The following is a 19,250-nucleotide window of genomic DNA, read 5'->3' as shown; positions in this document are numbered from 1 at the left end:
ATTTTCCAACAACACTCGGACTATCACGAGAACAGTCATCACAATTCCTCAGGTGGAGTCTATTCTCCAGTGTTCTTTATGTTTCACAAATAGGATGACAAGTCTTCTTTATTTCTTAATATTTAGGCACTAGATTGCAGCCTGATGCATAGCAGATACAAAGAAAAATAATCTATCTTCCAAGTGGTGTTGAACAAATTCAGTTTTAATGAAACATATGTTATTATATTCCTACCATGTGCCAAGGGTTGAAGGTGCTTAGCACATATCTGTGCACAAAGAACATGGGGATCCCAGGGCTGGTGGGGTAGCTCACTTGGTAATGAAGGTTTTTCATGCACACAGCTTGGACAGCTCACAGCAGACCAGACGGTTCCACGAAGGGAGGTTTATTCAGGAGATGGGAGGGATAGTGGAGAGGAGTGGGTAGAGGAGTGGAGGCCAGCCATGACCACGTGGAGAGAGAGGGAAGGGAAGGGGGGAGGGGAGAGGACAACCTGCAGGCGCTGGGTCGAGGGGAACAAGAGAGAGAGGAGGGGGCAAGCAGCCCCTTTTATAGTGGGCAGGCCTACCTGGCTGTTGCCAGGTAACTGTGGGGAGGAGCATACCTGGCCGCTGACAGGTAACTGTGGAGGTGGAGTTTAACAGATTACTAACATTCCCACATTTTGGTTTAATTAAAAAGAAAAATTAGAAAGAGGTGATTGCGAAGCAGGAATAGGGTCATCATGAAATCTGGCTACTTCCTGCTGGCATTGGGGGCAACGTGTCTTTAGGGGGAACCTAGAAGAACGGATATGGGTGATGTTTGTCCGGTCTTAGGAGAGCTGGCTGTTTTCTGTTGCCCAGGGTCTATGGAGCCATCTGAGGATAGGCCAGAAGGAACAGGTCCAGTAGAAGCAGCTGTGTGTATGACAGGAGATGGAGCATCTGAAGGTTGCTTCTCTGGAGTTGTTCTGGATGCATCTGGACTTGACAAGATGTAGGAAATAAGATTAAGAACACTTGGAGAAAGAATTTTTTCTAAGATGTACATTTGAAACCCAGAGGGATCCCACCCTTTGTAAAAGGTAGTGAGTGGGACCTTTACTTATCTGGATGGCATCTACTTGGTCCATGAGAGGTAGATCTGAGTGGGTTTCCTGTAGCTTATAAGTTTACAAAAGAGATAACGGTATGAGTTAACAACACAAGTAGTCTTTCAACTGAGTTTAGGTAATGAGGTAACAGATAATATCTGTGAAAACTTAGCTGTCAATGTAGTCAGAAGTCTGATAAAGAGTAAACAACAATCTACCAGTTATATATTATTTTTAAAAAAATGACAGAGTTCACTAGCCAACAGTTCCCGTGGTTTCCATAGTCTCTTGGGTGAAGTCAATTTGGTTTCTAAGCGCAGAAGCTGCAGGTCTTTTTTTCTGTTGAATGGATACGCGTGACATGAGAAATGACTTACCTTGTTTTAGCCAAGTTATTTCACTCAGGGTATCCAGTTGTGTTTGTCCACATACAATCTAGGCCGTATGTTCTAGGAGTCTGGCGTCCAGGTCTTCTGAAACCATCTTGGGCTAACTGTTAGAGGCTTTGGGCATTCTATCAGCCATAAACTTAAAATATATGATTAGCAGACTTCTGACAAGATTGAGAGCCATAAGGATTGGTTGTAACTGAATAAAAATCTATCAAAACGGGTTAGGAAAGAGTCTTAAGTAACTTTGGCAGGTTGCGTAGAAAGAGAAAAGCACATTTTTGTATTAGCATAGAAACATTTTTGTTAAGAATGCTGGATCGTACAGCTGTCACAGGGTGGAGCTGTGAGTCACAGGTGGCACGGGCAGGTCAGGTCTGTGGGCAGCAGTGACAGGGCAGGACTTCCTGTTAGCATGAGGAAGCCGCTGCCCAGTGTCTCTGGCAGCAGTGAGTAAAGAAAAGCAAGCATGTCCCATATCACCCCAATGTTAGTTTTTGTGGCAGAAGGCACTGACACTCACTTTACAGGTCCCAGGCAGCAGGATGTAAGGGGAAGACCCAGAGCCTAGCGAAGAACCACAAAGGGAAGGGAACAGGCGGACAGGCTCACCGGTGCAGAGGTGAAGGGGGAGGGAGCAAGCCGGGTATTGAACTGGCTGGCTTTCCAGGCAAACCGATGGAACTAAGTGTGTCCAGGTGGCCGCAAAAGGCGAAGGGAAAGGTCACAAAAGGCTTTCCCTTGGAAGAGACATGCTGGGGCAGAGCCAGTGCTCCTGGGAGAAAAGAGTAAAGGCTCACCCGTGGAAAAGACATACTGGGGAGTATGGTCAGAGCCGGTACTCCTGATGCAGAGAGAACAGTCTGTCCAGGCCTGGCCTGGGGTACTCAGCCACGAGAAACTGTCTCAAGAGGAAGAGGGGGAAGTGTCTCATCCAAGGGGAGCCGTTCAGGGAAGGACAAGGTTCACTTCTAGCTCAAGCAATCTTCCCTGGGACCATGTGAAGGGTTACTCTGGCCAGTGGGGGATGGGTAAGCTTACCAGTTCTAGGCTAGTGCGCGTGGAACCTGCAAACATCCGCTAGAGTCACAGTAATTCCCCCATTTTGGTTTAATTAAAAAGAAAAATTAGAAAGAGGTGTGGGGCAGAACCTTGGGTGGGGATCAGGCAGAACACATGGAAAGGGGTATAGGGAATTTTTCCAGTTATCAGACTGCTGGCAGTATGTGTCTGTGGGTATGGACGAAGGCAACGTGCCTATCGGGTGATCGTGGCTATTACCAAGTTATCATTCAGCATCCCAAAAGAAAAACTGTTAACAAAGAACAGGCTCAAGCCAGATAATCAGGTCATCACATGAATATCTGGGGGCCTCAGCTGGGCTCCTGGAGCCCACCAGAAAGTAGCTCTCATCCGGTACCAGGATTTCAGCTGTCGAGTTTGGGGGAAGCTGGGAACTACTTTAGAGGGAAAACCACCCAACGGACCAATGTCTTAAGTCGCAGATCAGCTAGAGGCCATATGGACTGGGGCCATGAAAAGCCAAACCCTTAGTCCAAGAAGCACTGGCCAGGCGCTAACTGGGTGTTCAGGGTCCCTCAAGCTGAACGGAAACTCCTTACCAATTAAAAACGTCGGTGTGTGCATGAGAGTTTGTGCAGTCCTGTATCAGGAAATGTGGAACCGGCAGCTCACGTGGTGGAAGTTTGGCGAGTCTGGCAGTAGCTTTGCGGGATGGGGTTTGTAGCAGCAGATGTTAATTCACCCGCTCAGTGGTGGCGGGTAGCAGCAAATGAAGTCCAAGTGGTCGTTGTGTCCATCTTGTACGGTCACAGCAGCTGAGGTCCCCCGAAGTCTTCGTATCCAAGTTTTGGCACCAATAAAGGTTTTCACGAGCAGCTTGTAACAGATCACAGCAGACTAGACGGTTCCACGAGGGGAGGTTTATTAAGAGAGTGGGAGAGCGAGAAGAGAGAGGAGTAGAGAGAGAGTAGAGGCTGGCCATGACCACGTGGAAAGAGGGGGAAGGGGAGGGGGGAGGGGAGACAGCAACCTTCAGGCGCTGGTCAATGGAGCAAGAGAGAGAGAAGGGGGCAAGTAGCCCCTTTTGTAGTGGGCAGGGCTACCTGCCTGTTGCCAGGTAACTCTGGGGAGGAACATACCTGGCTGTTGCCAAGTGACTGTGGAGGTGGAGTTTAACAGATTACTAACAGGTAGAATATGCCCCTACCATGCAGGAAGCACTTGGGTTATATCCTCAGCATTACATAGAACTAGGTGTGGAAGTGTACATCTTAATCCCAGTTCATAGGAGGTGAAGACAAGAGGAACAGATATCTAAGGTTGTTGTCAGCCACAAAGTAAATCCAAGGGCAGCTTGAGCTGCACAAAATGCTGTCTCAGAACAAAAGCGATGCAGATCCCTGAGCCCTTTCGTTTGAGGCTCTGTCAGATTCTAGCAGGAAAGCAGAGATGATAAACATCAGTAAACTGACAGGATGTCGGAAAATGAGAGTGCTGTGGACAATGGAATAGGAAAGAGCAATGGAGGCCCACAATCCACAGCATTTAATTAGGGGTTCAAGGCAGGTCTCACTGTAATGGGGGCATTTGAATAGAGCTGGAAGAATGAGCCAGGTAGACACCTGGGGGAAGAGCATTCTGTGTAGAGAAAGGGCCTTTGTAAAGGTCCAGAGATGAGCGTTGCGGTTATTGGAAGGAACAACAGGACATGATGTGTCTAGAGATAGGTCAGAGTTCTTAGACCTGGGTAAGGAGTTGGCTTTTATGGTGAGTTACAAGTGTGAGTGAGTCTCAGGATTCCAAGCAGAATGATGATATCCTTCTACAGATTTGCTCTGGCAGCTGTACTGGAGTACAGGGGAGGGGGCAAGGCTGTAAGCTGAGGGACCAGCTCAAGCATAGGAGGATCCGAGGATCCGGTAGGAACAGGTTGCATGGATCGAAGTGCTGGCACTGAAGACTGGGAGAAAGGCTCAACTTTTAATTTCAAGAGAAGGAGCCAATAAGGTTTTCTGATATATTCTTTCTAGTCCAAAATAGGCAAAAGGATAGTTTCCAAAACAAAGAAGGAGGAGAAGGAGGAGGAAGAAGAGAAGGAGGAAGAGGAGGAGGAGGAAGATGAGGAAGAGGAGGAGGAGGAGGAGAAGGAGAATAGGAGGAGGAGGAATGATCACATATTAAGTAGGTTTTTAGAGAGATCAGAAATTCAGTTTTGAGCTTTGTTCCTCTAAGATATTTATTAGACATTCAGAAGGAGCTGTTACGAATCCAATTCCAAGTGTGTATGTGTGTGTGTGTGTGTGTGTATGTTGTGTGTGACACATTGCTCACAGGTGGAGGTCAGAGGGCAACCTGTATGAGTCAGTTCTCTTTCTTCATCATGTGAGTCCCAGGGATCTAACTCAGAGACATCAGGTATGACAGCAAGTACCTTTCCACACTGAGCATCGGATGGTTCTGAAATCAGTTTTAGAGGAAAGGAAGAAGTAAGAGCCTGTCCCAAGTGGTTTAGGAGAAAAGGATTAATGAATGCACAAAACCCCATAACCTCCATCTCCTCCTCCCATTTGCCGTTGTTATTAAAGGCTGTGTCTTTAAAACTGCACAGCTGCCATGAAATCTGGTGCAGGTACATAGCAGGTACTCAATAAATGTTGGTTGACTGACAACAAATGAACATGGCCTTGGGTAAAGCTTTCCTTTCTTATCTTACTTACTATCCTATTCTATTCTTACTTATCTATTTGGTGTTCTCAATTATTTTTCAATAATGATCACACCTCACCCACCTACTGCTACCACTTTGGCCTTCTAACTGCCTAGCCCTTCCTTCATCTCTTCCGATCCTACCTGCTTGCCAGTGTGCCCACATTAAGTCTGTCCCCCAGGTAGGTGATGGAGTTAAGTACAGGATAGCTAGGATTGTTCGAGAACCCCATATCGAACCCCATATCGGGAGCCTATCATTGAACTGCACTTCACTTGGGTGAAAGTCACCAAAGAAAGACCTTCTAATACTCAGTATGGAGGGCAGTAGAAACCAGGTTTCCTGGTGCAGTTGAAAGAACTTGAAATAGGAAAATACGTGGTTTTCTTCATTTAATCTGAATTGTAAATGTCTAACAAGAATATTAATCAACTGTTTCTAACAGAGTAAAGAAACAGACCAAAATAAATCAAAGTGCACTAAGCTTCTCTTAATTGCTTTCTCACGGTATTAGATTTTTAAAGTTGTAAAACAGTATTACATTTCCTTTTCAAACGAGGCATGGATCTGTCTAGTGATTAGACGTGCTTCCCTCCAATTAGTTGCAATCATGTGCTGATTCTAAATGGCCATATAGTCTTCGTTAGTGTTGGAGTATATATATAATTTGAAATGCTCCATTTTACCCATTTATTTATTTAAATAATACCTACAAAGTTAGCTAGTGCTGTGGGAAGAAGAAGGAGGGGGAGAGGAGAAGAAGGAAAGAGGAAGAAGAGGAGAAGGAGGAGGAAGAGGAGGAGGAGGAATAAGTAGAAAGGCCATACTAACAAATGGACATTTAAAATGAAGGCTAGACAATAACTCTTCAAACACTAGCCACTTCTCTCGCCCTTTCTGTTGACAGGTTCAAATTCCATTTCTTCTTTCTTCCCTAGCCTCTCCTTTGCAACTGGGAAATTTAGCTGTGATCCTCAAATATTTATACTAATAGGCTGTCAGTAGTCTAATCCTTAAATAGCTAGGAGCGGGGTGTCACTGCAAATGAAATGTTAAGGTGCAAGGAAGGAAAGTGACTCAGTTCAAGTTATCTGACAATTAATGTGCAAAAGGCTCAACCGAGAGCTACCCAGGTGTGAAGTTGGAAAGCATATTGATAAATACCTTCCACAGAGTGAAGGCAAGAGCTGTGTCATTCAAGAAAGCAAATGATTTCCTCAGGGAGAAAGCACACAGCGGGTGTGTGTGTGTGTGTGTGTCCGTGTGTGTGTGTCCTTTGAACAGCTTAGTTTTCCAGACAATTAGCAGAACACGATTATCGCCCCCACCCCCACCCCCAGCCCCTTGTTTACAATGACTGCTGAGAAGCCAGAGACAAGTATCTGGGATGGCTGAAGGTCCTGGAAGGTGAGTAAAGGGTGACTTGTAAACAATGGGCAATACCCATTACCATTTGACTCAAAGGAAACAGCGGAATGGATGAAGTGAGTCAGAGGCACTGACTTTATTCAGGAAATAAAAGGATAATCAGTTCAGCAAAGCCTCAGAATCATGCTTCAGTTCACCCCAAAACTCTCTGTGGTCCCTTCTAGGCTGTTGCAGCTGTGGCAATTCAAGGTAGCTCTTGTATTCAGAGGCAATTTGCAGTAAGATTTAGAGTTAAAGGGTAAACTACCCTTTTCCATTTCCGTTTGCTTCTCTCTCTCCGACAATCAAGCGTTCAGACAAGCAAAAATAAAACCCAAACAGCTTCCAGATAGGGACATTTTATGAGCTCCCTCTCTGTCATTATTCTCTCTTGGCTGAGCAATCTGTTTTTGACAACAGAGTATTTATCTTCCTTGCAATGCCTGGATTCACGGTCTTCTGCCATCCACTCTAGTAATAATTTTGTTGGATAAAAGGTATAAAGAAAGTCAAAAAAAAAAAAAGAAAGAAAGAAAAGAAACTCCATTTTGAAAGTCAATTTGTAATTTTTGCATTTTAAACTTCTTTCCCTTATCCCCCTAAAATCCATATCAGATGGATTAAAAGATTGACCAATAAAATATCAAAGCTTAAAAATCAGAATAAGATAATTTAACAGCTCAAAGGCAGCTCAAAGATACGTTTTAAAAGTAATACGCTTAGAAAACAATAGGCAAAATAATAGTGTACTGACAGATTCTGATACACATAAATAGTAACAAAGACTTGGTTTAATTCGTTTGTTTGTTTTTCTTATGGAGATCTCAGAGGAGACGTTTCCCTGGGTTTCATCATGTCTTTATTGTTGCTGTTCATCATACAGTAAAGATTCTTTACAGCATGCTTTATGAAAAACACTCAGTGCCAATCAAAATAAATGAACAGACTTTAAATCAAAGTAAATTACACAAGACTGAATAAATGAGGGAAAAAAAAACTTAATCCTGAAATAGCTAATGAGCAAATGCCACGAATAGACAATTCTCATGAGAAGGGGAGGCAATTCACTCAATAAGCATGAGAAAACATTCAGTCTCATTAGTGAACAAATGCATGCAAATCAGCCAGCAAGATGCACTTCTTTCTATTAAATTAGAAATACGCCAGGCAGTAGTGGCGGACACCTTTAATCCTAGCACTTGGGAGGCAGAGGCAGGTGAATTTCTGAGTTCGAGGCCAGCCTGGTCTAGAGAGAAACCCTGTCTCGAAAAACCAAATATCTATATCTATATCTATATCTATATCTATATCTATAGATATAGATATAGATATAGATATAGATATAGATATAGATATAGATATATCATATATATATTATATAACTGTGGATAAGCATACTAAATAATGGACACTGTTGCACATGCTAGTCATTGTAGAAACTACTGCTCTGTACTGACCCTGCAAATCACGGCAGAGATGATGCAGGACAATAAACATATCTGATGCTTTGGGCCAAGATGACAAACTGGCCTGTTAGTAGTCTATATCCTCCATTGTGAGTGTGGAGCAACTGTAGAAAAAGGAGGATACCATTAGCCATTCCAACTATCACCCCGTGTAAATAAGTCTCTGGGATGCCTGCAGCGCATCCTAATGTACAGAGTTCAATGGTTTAGGCTCCCACTGTGGTGATGGCAGGAGAGGCTGGAGACTAGCTCCCTTAGTTCTGGGTTGTCTTTTGACATTGATCATTTGCCTTTCATCTTCAACTTGGTACCCTAAGGACAGAATGAGGCCAACAGTCAAGTCCTGTTAGGAAAAGTGGCCATTATCAACCTCACAACATCACTCTCTCAAACCACTAGGGACTGTGGTGGCTTGAATAAGAATGGCCCCACCAAAAGTTCAAATATTTCAATGCTCAGGCCCCAGGTCGGTGGAACTGTTTGGGAAGGATTAGGAGATATGACTTTGTGTGTCACTGTGGGTTAGGCTTTGTGCTTTCAAAAGCCCATTCCACTCTCAGTTAGCTAACTCCTGCTTGTGGATCAAGGTGCAAACTCTCAGATACTGATCCAGCACCATGCCTCCAGGCATGCTGCCATGTTCCCTGCCATGATGGTCAAGGACTCTAACTCTCCAAAACTATAGGCCAATTAAAGGCTTTCTTTTCATAACTTTCCTTGGTCATGGTGTTTTATCACAGTAAGAGAAAAGTAATTAAGTCATAGAAAGTCCCTGTTGCCACACCCCTGTACCCTAAATACAAAGGAAAATTAAGCCTTGGTGTAGCTGAAAGGGACTAGTAGCGGTCTGCTGTATTTGTGTTCTCTAGTATCCTCTCTCCAGTCTTTGAACACGGCTGGAAGGACAGATCTGGGCGTTCATGTCCATATGAATGCCAGAGCATTGCACATGAGTGCAAAGGGCAAAATAACAAACAGCTGAAAACATCAATGGTAAAGCAAGGACAACAGATGAACTACAGTTATCTGCTAGCAGAATAAAAACAGATTTTCAAGGTGTAAGAGTGGGATAGACAGAGAAAGAATGCTGAAGAACTCCAGGCAATGAAGTGGTGACTGAGAACTTTCCCAGAAGCTACAAAAAGGATCAAAGCTCTAAAAACAGAAAAGGGGCTCTTAAGAAATATAGAAGAGCAGGGACAATATCCAGGAAATAGCAAAGCCTAATAGGAAAGAGAGAAAAAAGGAAAGGGATATGTAAATAGAGATAGGACAAAAGACTAGACAGAAAAGACAATCAGTGTGGAGAATTCTCAAAGAGCACAAAGCAGATCTGTCCCATGACTCAGCTAACAACTCCTGGGCACACACCCTAAGGACTTGACATCCCAATCAACAGATACTTGCTCAGCCATGTTCACCGATGCTTTAGGCACAACAGAAAGGGACGCATGTATTTCAACTGATGGCTTGATAATGAAAATCTGTTACACTTGCACAGTGGAATTCTATCCATCTGTAGAGAAAAATTAAAATAATAAATTGCAGGTACATAGATGGAACTGGAAAAATATAACAATAAAGAAGCCATGAATCTGAGGATTAGGGAGATGGAGGAGTTGGAGGGAGGATGGGGTAGAAATGGTGTAAGCATAGTATTTGTGTATGATATTCTCAATTTTTAAAAAATTAGGTTAAAAAAAATATCCAGACTTAACTAAAACACAAGGATATTGAAAAGGATGAGTTAGAGAAACAGGTTTGTGGTAGACCCCTATCTGGCACTCATGAAAGCCTTGGTTATATGCTCAAAAGAATGAGAGGAGGAGGAAGAAGTGAGGGTGGGTGGGTCAAAGACAAAGCCTATAGGAGGGAGGACAGATCACAAAGAAGTAAAAATCATAATAACCACACCAAATTTCACATCTGTAGTGTGCAATGCAAATGGTAAGAAAGTAATTTTGTTATAAAGAAAAATCCAAAAAACCTAGAATTTTGTATTATAAAGAAAAATTCAAAAAAAAAAAACCCTAGAATTTTGTATCTAGCCACTGAAAGGATTTTCACGGTGGAGCTTGGACAGATCACAGCAGACTAGACGGTTCCACGAGGGGAGGTTATTTAAGAGAGTGGGAGAGCAGAAGGAGAGAGACAGGAGTAGAGAAGTGGAGGCTGGCCATGACCACATGGAGAGAGGGGGAAGGGAAGGTGGGAGGGGAGATGGCAACCTGCAGGGGGGTCGAGGGGCCAAGAGTAAGGGAGAGAGTGAGAGAGTGAGGAGGGGGCAAGCAGCCCCTTTTATAGTGGGCAGGGCTACCTGCCTGTTGCCAGGTAACTGTGGGGAGGAGCGTACCTGGCCGCTGCCAGGTGACTGTGGAGGTGGAGTTTAACAGATTATACTAACAGCCACATTTTAAATCAAACTTAATATATATTATATAATAATAATAATAGTCATTCTCATGGTGGTGGTCTTTAACTTATTATTAACAGTTGAGTTTACTTAACACTTCTTGATTTTTTTAACTTATCAGTATCTATATTTTATTTTATTTTTATTTTTATTTTTTGGCCATACTTTTATTTACTACATATACTATAAACATATACAATACATGCTACAAAAAAAATTTCATAAAATTTAACTGTCAAGAAAGTGCATAGTGTTATAATACAATGGCACATGTTCATATTTTATTTCAAATTGGTTTGCTTATCACCCATCTCAAACCATTAATAGTGAAATGTTACTTGTGGAAAATTAAAGTTATCTATTTGCATTATTAATAAACAATTCCAACAAATTAATAAGAATTAACCATGTCAAATATTAGTATCCAAAAATGGCCTCTTACAGAAGTGATTATATAAAACATAGCAGCCAATTTCAGTTAAAGTATCTATATTTTAATCCCATGAAAAAATGCCTTCCTCAGGTTTCATGTCTCTGTCTCATCCTTCACCTATCAAGAAGCTTCACCTTCCACACCTCAGAAGCTATGCTACACAGAGACTCTTAATGAAAATACCACCAGGAAAACATGTAAAACCATCTGGCAGGAAGGAAGGAGACACAGGAGGATGAATGACTGAAAACTCACTAAGACAACCTGAAGTATCTATCCATCGTAAGCAAAACTGGAGCTCTAGGAAGCATCTTGATAGGTGAAGGAGGAGACAGAGACATGAAACCTGAGGAAGGCAGTTTTTCATGGGATTAAAATATAGATACTGATAAGTTAAAAAAAATCAAGAAGAGTTAAGTAAACTCAACTGTTATTAATAAGTTAAAGACCACCACCAAAAAAAATAGATATATCACTATTAGAGGAAGGAAAAAAAGATCACTCAAATTCTCAAATGAGGACCAACAAAGAAACAAAAATATAGTTAATGGTAGTATCAAAAGACAAAATTACAACTAATTTACTTCTGAGTGTAATGGCCTTTTAGTCATGATTCATGACTGGAGCATCCTTTATTCTACAGAATGGTGTGAGAGCCCCCACAGGGCAACAGCAATGGCAGCACAGTTGGTTTTGTGTGGTGGAAATAGGGAGACAGAACAACACAAAAATAGCCTGAATGGTTAACAGTGGGTCAGATTTCTTTTTTTTTTCTTTGTAAGGTTATAACAGAGAGATCTTTCTTATAACATTGACGCACATAGACTGGACTCTCCTGTTTTCAGGGAGAAAAAAATCTATTTTGGGATCTGTTTCCTAAAGCTTTGGTCTGGTTAGATGACGTCTGGCATAAGAGGCTCCGTATCTATTTTCAGTGTTACCTCCGTCATTTTTTGTTAACAAAATGTACAAAATACTATGACAGGCAAGAGTCCTAATGTATCAGGTTAAACACTGCTAGGCGCTTCTGTGACTGTGGGTCACTTTGCTAAACTATTTTTTTTTCTGGATGAAGATCCTCAGTAAATGAAAAGAGAAATATCTCAAAAGTTTGCATTTCTGATATTTTCTCACAACATTGGGCACAGTAGAAAACCTAACGCATTCCAAATAATTGTTATACAGACTGTAATTTTTAAAAAGTAGCTTCTTTGCCTTTATTTGCATACTTATTATAAATACATATTAAACACTGGGCAAAAAGTTTTCATGTTATTTTTTAATCTGTTCTAAGAAACTTTGTAGGATTTGAAACAAGTCTATATTAAAAAAAAAGAATGCAAAATGTAGATGAAAGGATTTCCACGGCTCAGCTTGGGACAGATCACAGCAGGCCAAGATGGTTCCACGAGGGGAGGTTTATTAAGAGAGTGGGAGAGCAAGAGGAGAGAGAGAGAGAAGTAGAGAGGAGTAGAGGCTGGCCATGACCACGTGGAGAGAGGGGGAAGAGAAGGGGAGAGGGGAGACAACCTGCAGGTGCTCAGGGTTGAGGAGCAAGAGAGAGAGGAGGGGCCAAGCAGCCCCTTTTATAGTGGGCAGGGTTGCCTGCCTGTTGCCAGGTAACTGTGGGGCGGAGCATACCTGGCTGTTGCCAGGTGACTCTGGAGGTGCAGTTTAACAGATTGCTAACAGTAGAGCTAAGTAAATGCATCAACATTCGAAGGGCAAAATGAAGAATAAGGTTGTAGCTTCTAAAACCTTGACTTGAAAGCAAAAAATGTCAGAAGCAAATGGGAGATTTCCATTCACACTTGTGGTCCTGCACACTCAGCATGGTTGAAGGAATGGCTGCTCAAGTTAAGTCTGGGAATATGCAAGACCTCATCTCAGAAATAAAATAGCTCAAAATATAACTTTAAACATGGGCTCATGGTTTAGCTCAGTGGTTCAGCATTGATTCACTGACATCCATAACATTCATGAAGCTCTTGGTTTGATAAGGGGCATTAAAAATAAAGCCGGGCGGTGGTGGCACTCACCTTTAATCCCAGCACTTGGGAGGCAGAGGCAGGCGGATTTCTGAGTTTGAGGCCAGCCTAGTCTACAGAGTGAGTTCCAGGACAGCCAGGGTTACACAGAGAAACCCTGTCTTGAAAAACAAAATACACAGAAAAACCCTGTCTCCGAAAAACAAAAAAGGCGCCACCCGGCAGTAGTCAAGGAAGTCGGCCCCACCCTTTCCTCTTTCTCTCGAACCAGGCAGTCTCAAACAACGCAGCAATGGCCAAGATTAAGGCTCGGGACCTGCGCGGCAAGAAGAAGGAGGAGCTGTTGAAACAACTGGACAATCTAAAGGTGGAACTCTCCCAGCTTCGCTTCGCCAAACTGACAGGCGGCACCGCATCCAAGCTCTCCAAGATACGAGCTGTACGCAAATCTATTGCCTCACTGTCATTAACCAGACTCAAAAAGAAAACCTCAGGAAATTCTACAAGGGCAAGAAGTACAAGCCCCTGGACCTGCGACCCAAGAAGACTAGAGCCATGCGACGCCTGCTCCCCAAGCACAAAGAGAAGCTGAAGACCAAGAAGCAGCAGCGGAAGGAGTGGCTGTACCCACTGCGCAAGTATGCAGTCAAGGCCTGAGACAACAATGACAATAAAGTACAAGACTGACTAGAAAAAACAAACAAACAAACAAACTAGAAAAAACAAACAAAACAAAACAACCAAAAAAAAAAAAAAAGAAAAAAGAAAAACAAAAATAGGGACTCGACTTTATTAAAATTATGGACAATGCTTTTTAAAATAAAAAGAACCTATCAAAATGTTAGCAATCCAATATATGAAATGGGATAATATATTTGCAAATCACATATCTTATAAGAATTTATAAATTCATGGTTTGGTCTATAGCTCAGTGGCAGAGCATGTATGAAGTCATAGGTTCAATCCTCAGTATGGGAAAAAGGTAGTCTGAGTATCCAAATGTGTAACGAGCTCCTAAAACCCAGTCAAACCATGACTAATAGTCAAAAGATGGACAAAGAACTCCATGAACACTTTTCTAAAGAAGCAATACTATAGAGAGAATCTCTTACAACCATCACCTGTCAATAAAAAAGCTAATGGCCAATGAACTGAGGCAGGAAATAGGAGGGAGGATGACCTAGGCATTTAATAATAAATTATTAGTCTCAAAGTTGTGGCTGTTAAGAACTAAATGGATGGGAGGAAAAAAAAACCATTTTTTTTTTACATAATACAAATAACCATTAAGCCCATGAAGCACAGAGAAAGACACTTAACAGCATCAATTCATTAAGGACATGCACATAAAGGTCCAGAGAGGTACCACTTCAGTGTTAGTACTAAGAGACACAATCGCATATGAAGTATACCCACAAGAGTCGTGGGTTCAGTACATGGGTGCAAACTGTGGCAAACTTAAGAACTTTTGAGAAGTTACTGGGTCATGAAGGCTGAGACCCATCAGTGCAGAGAACCATCCCTAGAATTATAATTTGATGACATAGGAAAGCAGCCTTCCTAGAAAATAGGCCATATGAGCCTGTGTTTCAAGACCCTGGCTCCTGCCTTCTTCATCTCCTTCTGGCTACCATGAGGTAAGCAGCTTCCCAGCAACACCCCCTCACCTCCATGCCCATTTGCCATGATGATTTTGCTTTGCTGCAGGCCTCAAAGCAATGGGCCCAGCAGGTTAAGAACCAAATAAATCTTTCTTCCCCGAAGTTGATTTTCTCAGCTATTTGGTCACAGGGTTGTAAATGTGACTAATACACCTGTTTACGTGTGGTAATCAAATAAACTCCCATCCTCCAAAAAATATTGTCCATTGAAAGTTGGTAGTGAGTCTCTGTTCACCATATTTACTCAGTAAAGTAAGACTTCATCAACAAATGCTCTGCCATCATTGTAGCAGCAGGGACCATCGGGATAAACTATGTTCAAGTTTCTGCTAAAAAGCAACAAATGTCACTTTCATTTACTTTTCACTGGGCAAGGGAAACCACATAGCCATTCATGCCCTTTCTCTGCAAAGTTGCCCATATCCTAATCATTGGAACCCAGGACTACGCTGGATCATACTGACAAAGGGATTAAAGTTACAGATAGATATTACGGTTGCTAATCAGCTGACTAGAACTATTATCTTGAATGATTCAGCTGAGCTCAGTATAATCATAGAGGGTCTTACAAGTGGAAGGAGGCAGTCAGACAAAGAGATGGTGTCGAGCGGGCTAGGGAGAGGCTGTGTTTCTAGCTTTGAAACTGGAGGGTGGAAACATGCATCAAGGTCGGTAGATTCCCTTTAGATCTAGAAAACAAAACAAACAAACAAACAACAACAAAATCTCTAAGAAAATGATTCTTCCAGCTATAGTTTGAATGAATGTGCCCCTCCAAAATTTGTCGGCTGGAACTAAAATCCCAAAGTGACAGGATTAAGTGGCGCGGCCTTTAGGCAATGATTAGGCCAGGAGAGAGCTCTTTCTTCACAAATGGATTTATACACATAGGAGAGGTGCTTTAAAAAGCTGGCCAACCTCCCATCTCTACTCTGTGGGCAAACAGCTTTGTCTTCTCAAAGAACATAGAAGCAATGAGCTACCCTTGAGACTTAGAACGAGCCTTTCTCACATGTCCACTTTGCTGCTACCTCGATTTTGGATCTCAGCCTCCACAAGTCGCAGAACAAAATTTCTACTGCTCACAAATTATTCACTCTGCATTATTTTATTGCAACAGAGCCAATTAGAGTAAAGCTCTTCCTTAGAACCTTTGATAAGAAAGTTGCCCCATTGATTTTTACCCCAAGGATACAGACTTCTGACCTATGGAACCGAAGGGACACATGTGAATGATTTGAAGCCACCAAGTTGGCAGTGATTCATTACAGCATCCACTGGAAACTGGTGTGGTGGAAAAAACTGTCCTCCTGCATGTCCAGAAGGAGGGAAGTGGAAAGTAGGTGAGTGCCACTAACATAGAAGGGAGCAGACAGAACTACCACCATTTCACAGGAGATGTCTCACCTCAAAATACTGCAGAATTGATAAGAAAACCATGTCAACAATGGGGGAAAGTTCAAGTTTTCTGATTCTAAAAATCATAGCTCAAGATCCCATTCACAACACCGAAGACCACACTGATGATTGGTTACAGCAGTGAATGCCTGTAGTGTCAGCTACTTGGGAGATCAAGGCAAGACAACCGAGTCCATGAGCTCAGGACTCACTTCAGCAATACAGTGAGACCCTGACTCTTAAAAGAATAAAAAGAAAGAATAAACAGACATAAGCCTGTATCAGTTCTGCTTGAGGAAGACTAGAAGTCTCCAATGAAAGCCATAGATAGCTGACTGAATAAATAAAGATCTAATTTGTGATGTGAAGTGGGTAGAGCAATGCCCTGTGCCACATCACCAAGGTTGTCTGTATGTTAATAATTGCAGCCTAAAATTGCATCATGTTGCATGGTAAAATGAATTTTGTAAGATGGAGTTAAACTCATGTTTAGCAATCCAATTCTCAGATTATAGGAAATGCTTAGAAATTGGGAATTTAAAACATCTTGGTGGGTAATAAAAAAAAATCTGAAAAAAATAAAAAAGGTTTAGAGTTGCAAGCTGATGTAGTATGGTCCTAGTTCACCTTCTTACCTCCTCACAGCTAACTGCTGCTTCTCAGCTGTGCTGGTTATGCAATTCTGTGAAACAAAACATCCCAATGCTAGATTAGAGCAGCATTCCCCTACTCTGGGGCACTGAGCCTTACAGGACCAAGGGCCTCCCCACCCATTGATGTCCGACAAGGCCATCCTCTGCTCCATATTCGGCTGGAGCCATGGGTCCCTCTATATGTACTCTTTGGTTGGTGGTTTAGTCCCTGGGAGCTCTGGGGGTTCTGGTTGGTTGATATTGTTGTTCTTCCTATGGGGTTGTAAACTCCTTCAGCTTCTTCAGTCCTTTCTCTAACTCCTCCATTGGGGACCCTGTGCTCAGTCCAATGATTGGCTTCAAGCATCTGCCTCTGTATTTGTCAGGCTCTGGCAGAGCCTCTCAGGAGACAGCTATATCAGGCTCCTGTCAGCATGCACTTCTTGGCATCCACAACAGTGTCTGCATTTGGTGTCTGTATATGGGATGGATCCCCAGATGGGGCAGTCTCTGGATGGCCTTTTCTTCAGTCTCTACTCTACTCTTTGTCTCCAAATTTCCTCCTGAGAGTATTTTGTTCCCCTTTCTAAGAAGGACTGAAGCATCCACACTTTGGTCTTACTTTTTCTTGAGCTTCATGTGGTCTGTGAATTGTATCTTGGGTGTTCTGAACTTTTGGGCTAATATCCAATTATCAGTGAGTGCATACCATGTGTGTTCTTTTGTGACTGGGTTACCCCACTTAGGATGATATTTTCTAATTCCATCCATTTGCCTAAGAATTTCATGAATTCGTTGTTTTTAATAGATGAGTAGTACTCCATTGTGTAACTGTATCACATTTTCTGTATCCATTCCTCTGTTGGAGGACATCTGGGTTCTTTCCAGTTTCTGGCTATTATAAATAAGGCTGCTATGAACATAGTGGAGCATGTCTTCTTCTTCTTCTTCTTCTTCTTCTTCTTCTTCTTCTTCTTCTTCTTCTTCTTCTTCTTCTTCTTCTTTTTAGGTTTTCAGGGTTTCTCTGTGTAGCCCTGGCTGTCCTGGAACTCACTATGGAGACCAGGCGAGCCTTGAATTCAGAAATCCACCTGCCTCTGCCTCTCAAGTGCTGGGATTAAAGGCATGTGCCAAGACTGCCTGGCGTTTTTCTTATTCTTTTAAAGGTGCTCTGAAGATCTCAACAAGAGGTCAACAGGACCACAGGACAGCCACTGGGAGGACTGAGTAAAGAGACAGAGGAGCCTCAGAAACCATACACCATTACTTCCTTCTTGTTTAAAAACAAACCCTAAAACTGGCCCTTGTTCAAGAGAGAAATGTCAAATAGTTTACAGACATATTTTAAGATGAAAAATTAATTTTTTTAAGTCCAGAAGCATCACACATATGATTATACTTTCCTCTTTGGCTTAGAGTCTTACCTTTAAGACTATTTTTATGAGATTTTCTTCCTACATTGTACTTAAAATGCTTCTTTCTCTTATTTTACTCCATTATTAAGACTTAAAACTGCAGAAAAGCGGAAAGGATAGTAAATGAGGATTCTGTGTGTACTGTATCTGGTCAGCAACTGTGAGCATTTTTGCCTCTTTGCCGCCCGCCCCCCCTTCTTCCCTCCCCTCCCCCCCCCCTCCCTCCCTCTCTCCCTCCCTCCCTCCTTCTATCTCCTTCTCTCCATTCTCCCCACATCTCACTCTATTGTTTTTTAAAACTGTTCTCCAGACATATACACACACTTGAACACTTCAGTATAACAGACGTAATAAGTATTAACTCTCACGAACACAGTCCTCAGAAACTAGACAACTCCACAATGCTATCTAATCTCTAGTCTATACTTAAATGTTTCTAATGTCCTCTAAATATCTTTTATACCTTTAAAATCCCAGTACTTAACGGGCAATGGTGGTGCACACCTTTTATCCTAGCACTCAGGAGGCAGAGGCAGGTGGATATCTGAATTCAAGGTCAGCCTGGTCTAGAGATTAAGTTCCAGGACAGCCAGGATAAACAGGGAAATCTTGTATCAGGAAAGAAAACTTCCAGGACTTAGGCAAGGACCAGACATTTCAGTCATCTATTTTATCTCTAGTTTAAAACACACAACCACCATCTTGTTTATTTCCTGTTTGTTCTTTAAACTTCCAGAATATTTTTTCTTAGCTCATTGAAGAAACAAAGCAAGCTGAATTGAGAAGATAGTATAGTTTAACTTGTTCCTTAATAGATACTGTAAGTCAAATCTGCAGGCCTGGTCAACTTCAGATAAACATTAAACATTTCATATACTATTATGCACTATGCCAAGACATATGGCTATGTTCATTATTTCTCTCATTGTTATATCATTACTGACAAGAGCAGCTTAAGAAAGGAAGAGTTTCTAGGTGGGGGTAGTGGTGGTACACACCTTTAATCCTAGCACTCAGGGTCCAGAGGCAGCTGGATCTCCAAGTTCAAGACCAGACTGGTTTACGACTCTATCTCGAAAAACCAAAAGGGAAGGGGAGGAGAGGGGTATTGTTTTGGCTCTGATTTGAGTGTACAGTTCATCATGGCAAGGAAGGCTTGGAGGCAGGTGTGTGAGGCCCTGATCACCTATTGTCCATAATCAGTAAACAGAAAAAGATGGATCCTATTGATCAGCATGC

At 42.3% G+C, this 19,250-nt stretch overlaps 1 pseudogene; it reads left to right on the top strand.

Moving 5' to 3' along the window:
• The first annotated feature begins 13,197 nt into the window (after window positions 1–13,197).
• Window positions 13,198–13,562, top strand: LOC114634375 (annotated as a pseudogene).
• Window positions 13,563–19,250: the final 5,688 nt, after the last annotated feature.

This window comes from Grammomys surdaster, unplaced genomic scaffold (genome assembly GCF_004785775.1).
Source record: "Grammomys surdaster isolate TR1022 unplaced genomic scaffold, NIH_TR_1.0 99, whole genome shotgun sequence".
Taxonomy (NCBI): domain Eukaryota; kingdom Metazoa; phylum Chordata; class Mammalia; order Rodentia; family Muridae; genus Grammomys; species Grammomys surdaster.
Note: the sequence above shows the minus strand (reverse complement) of the source record. Positions and strands in the feature narration are given on the sequence as shown.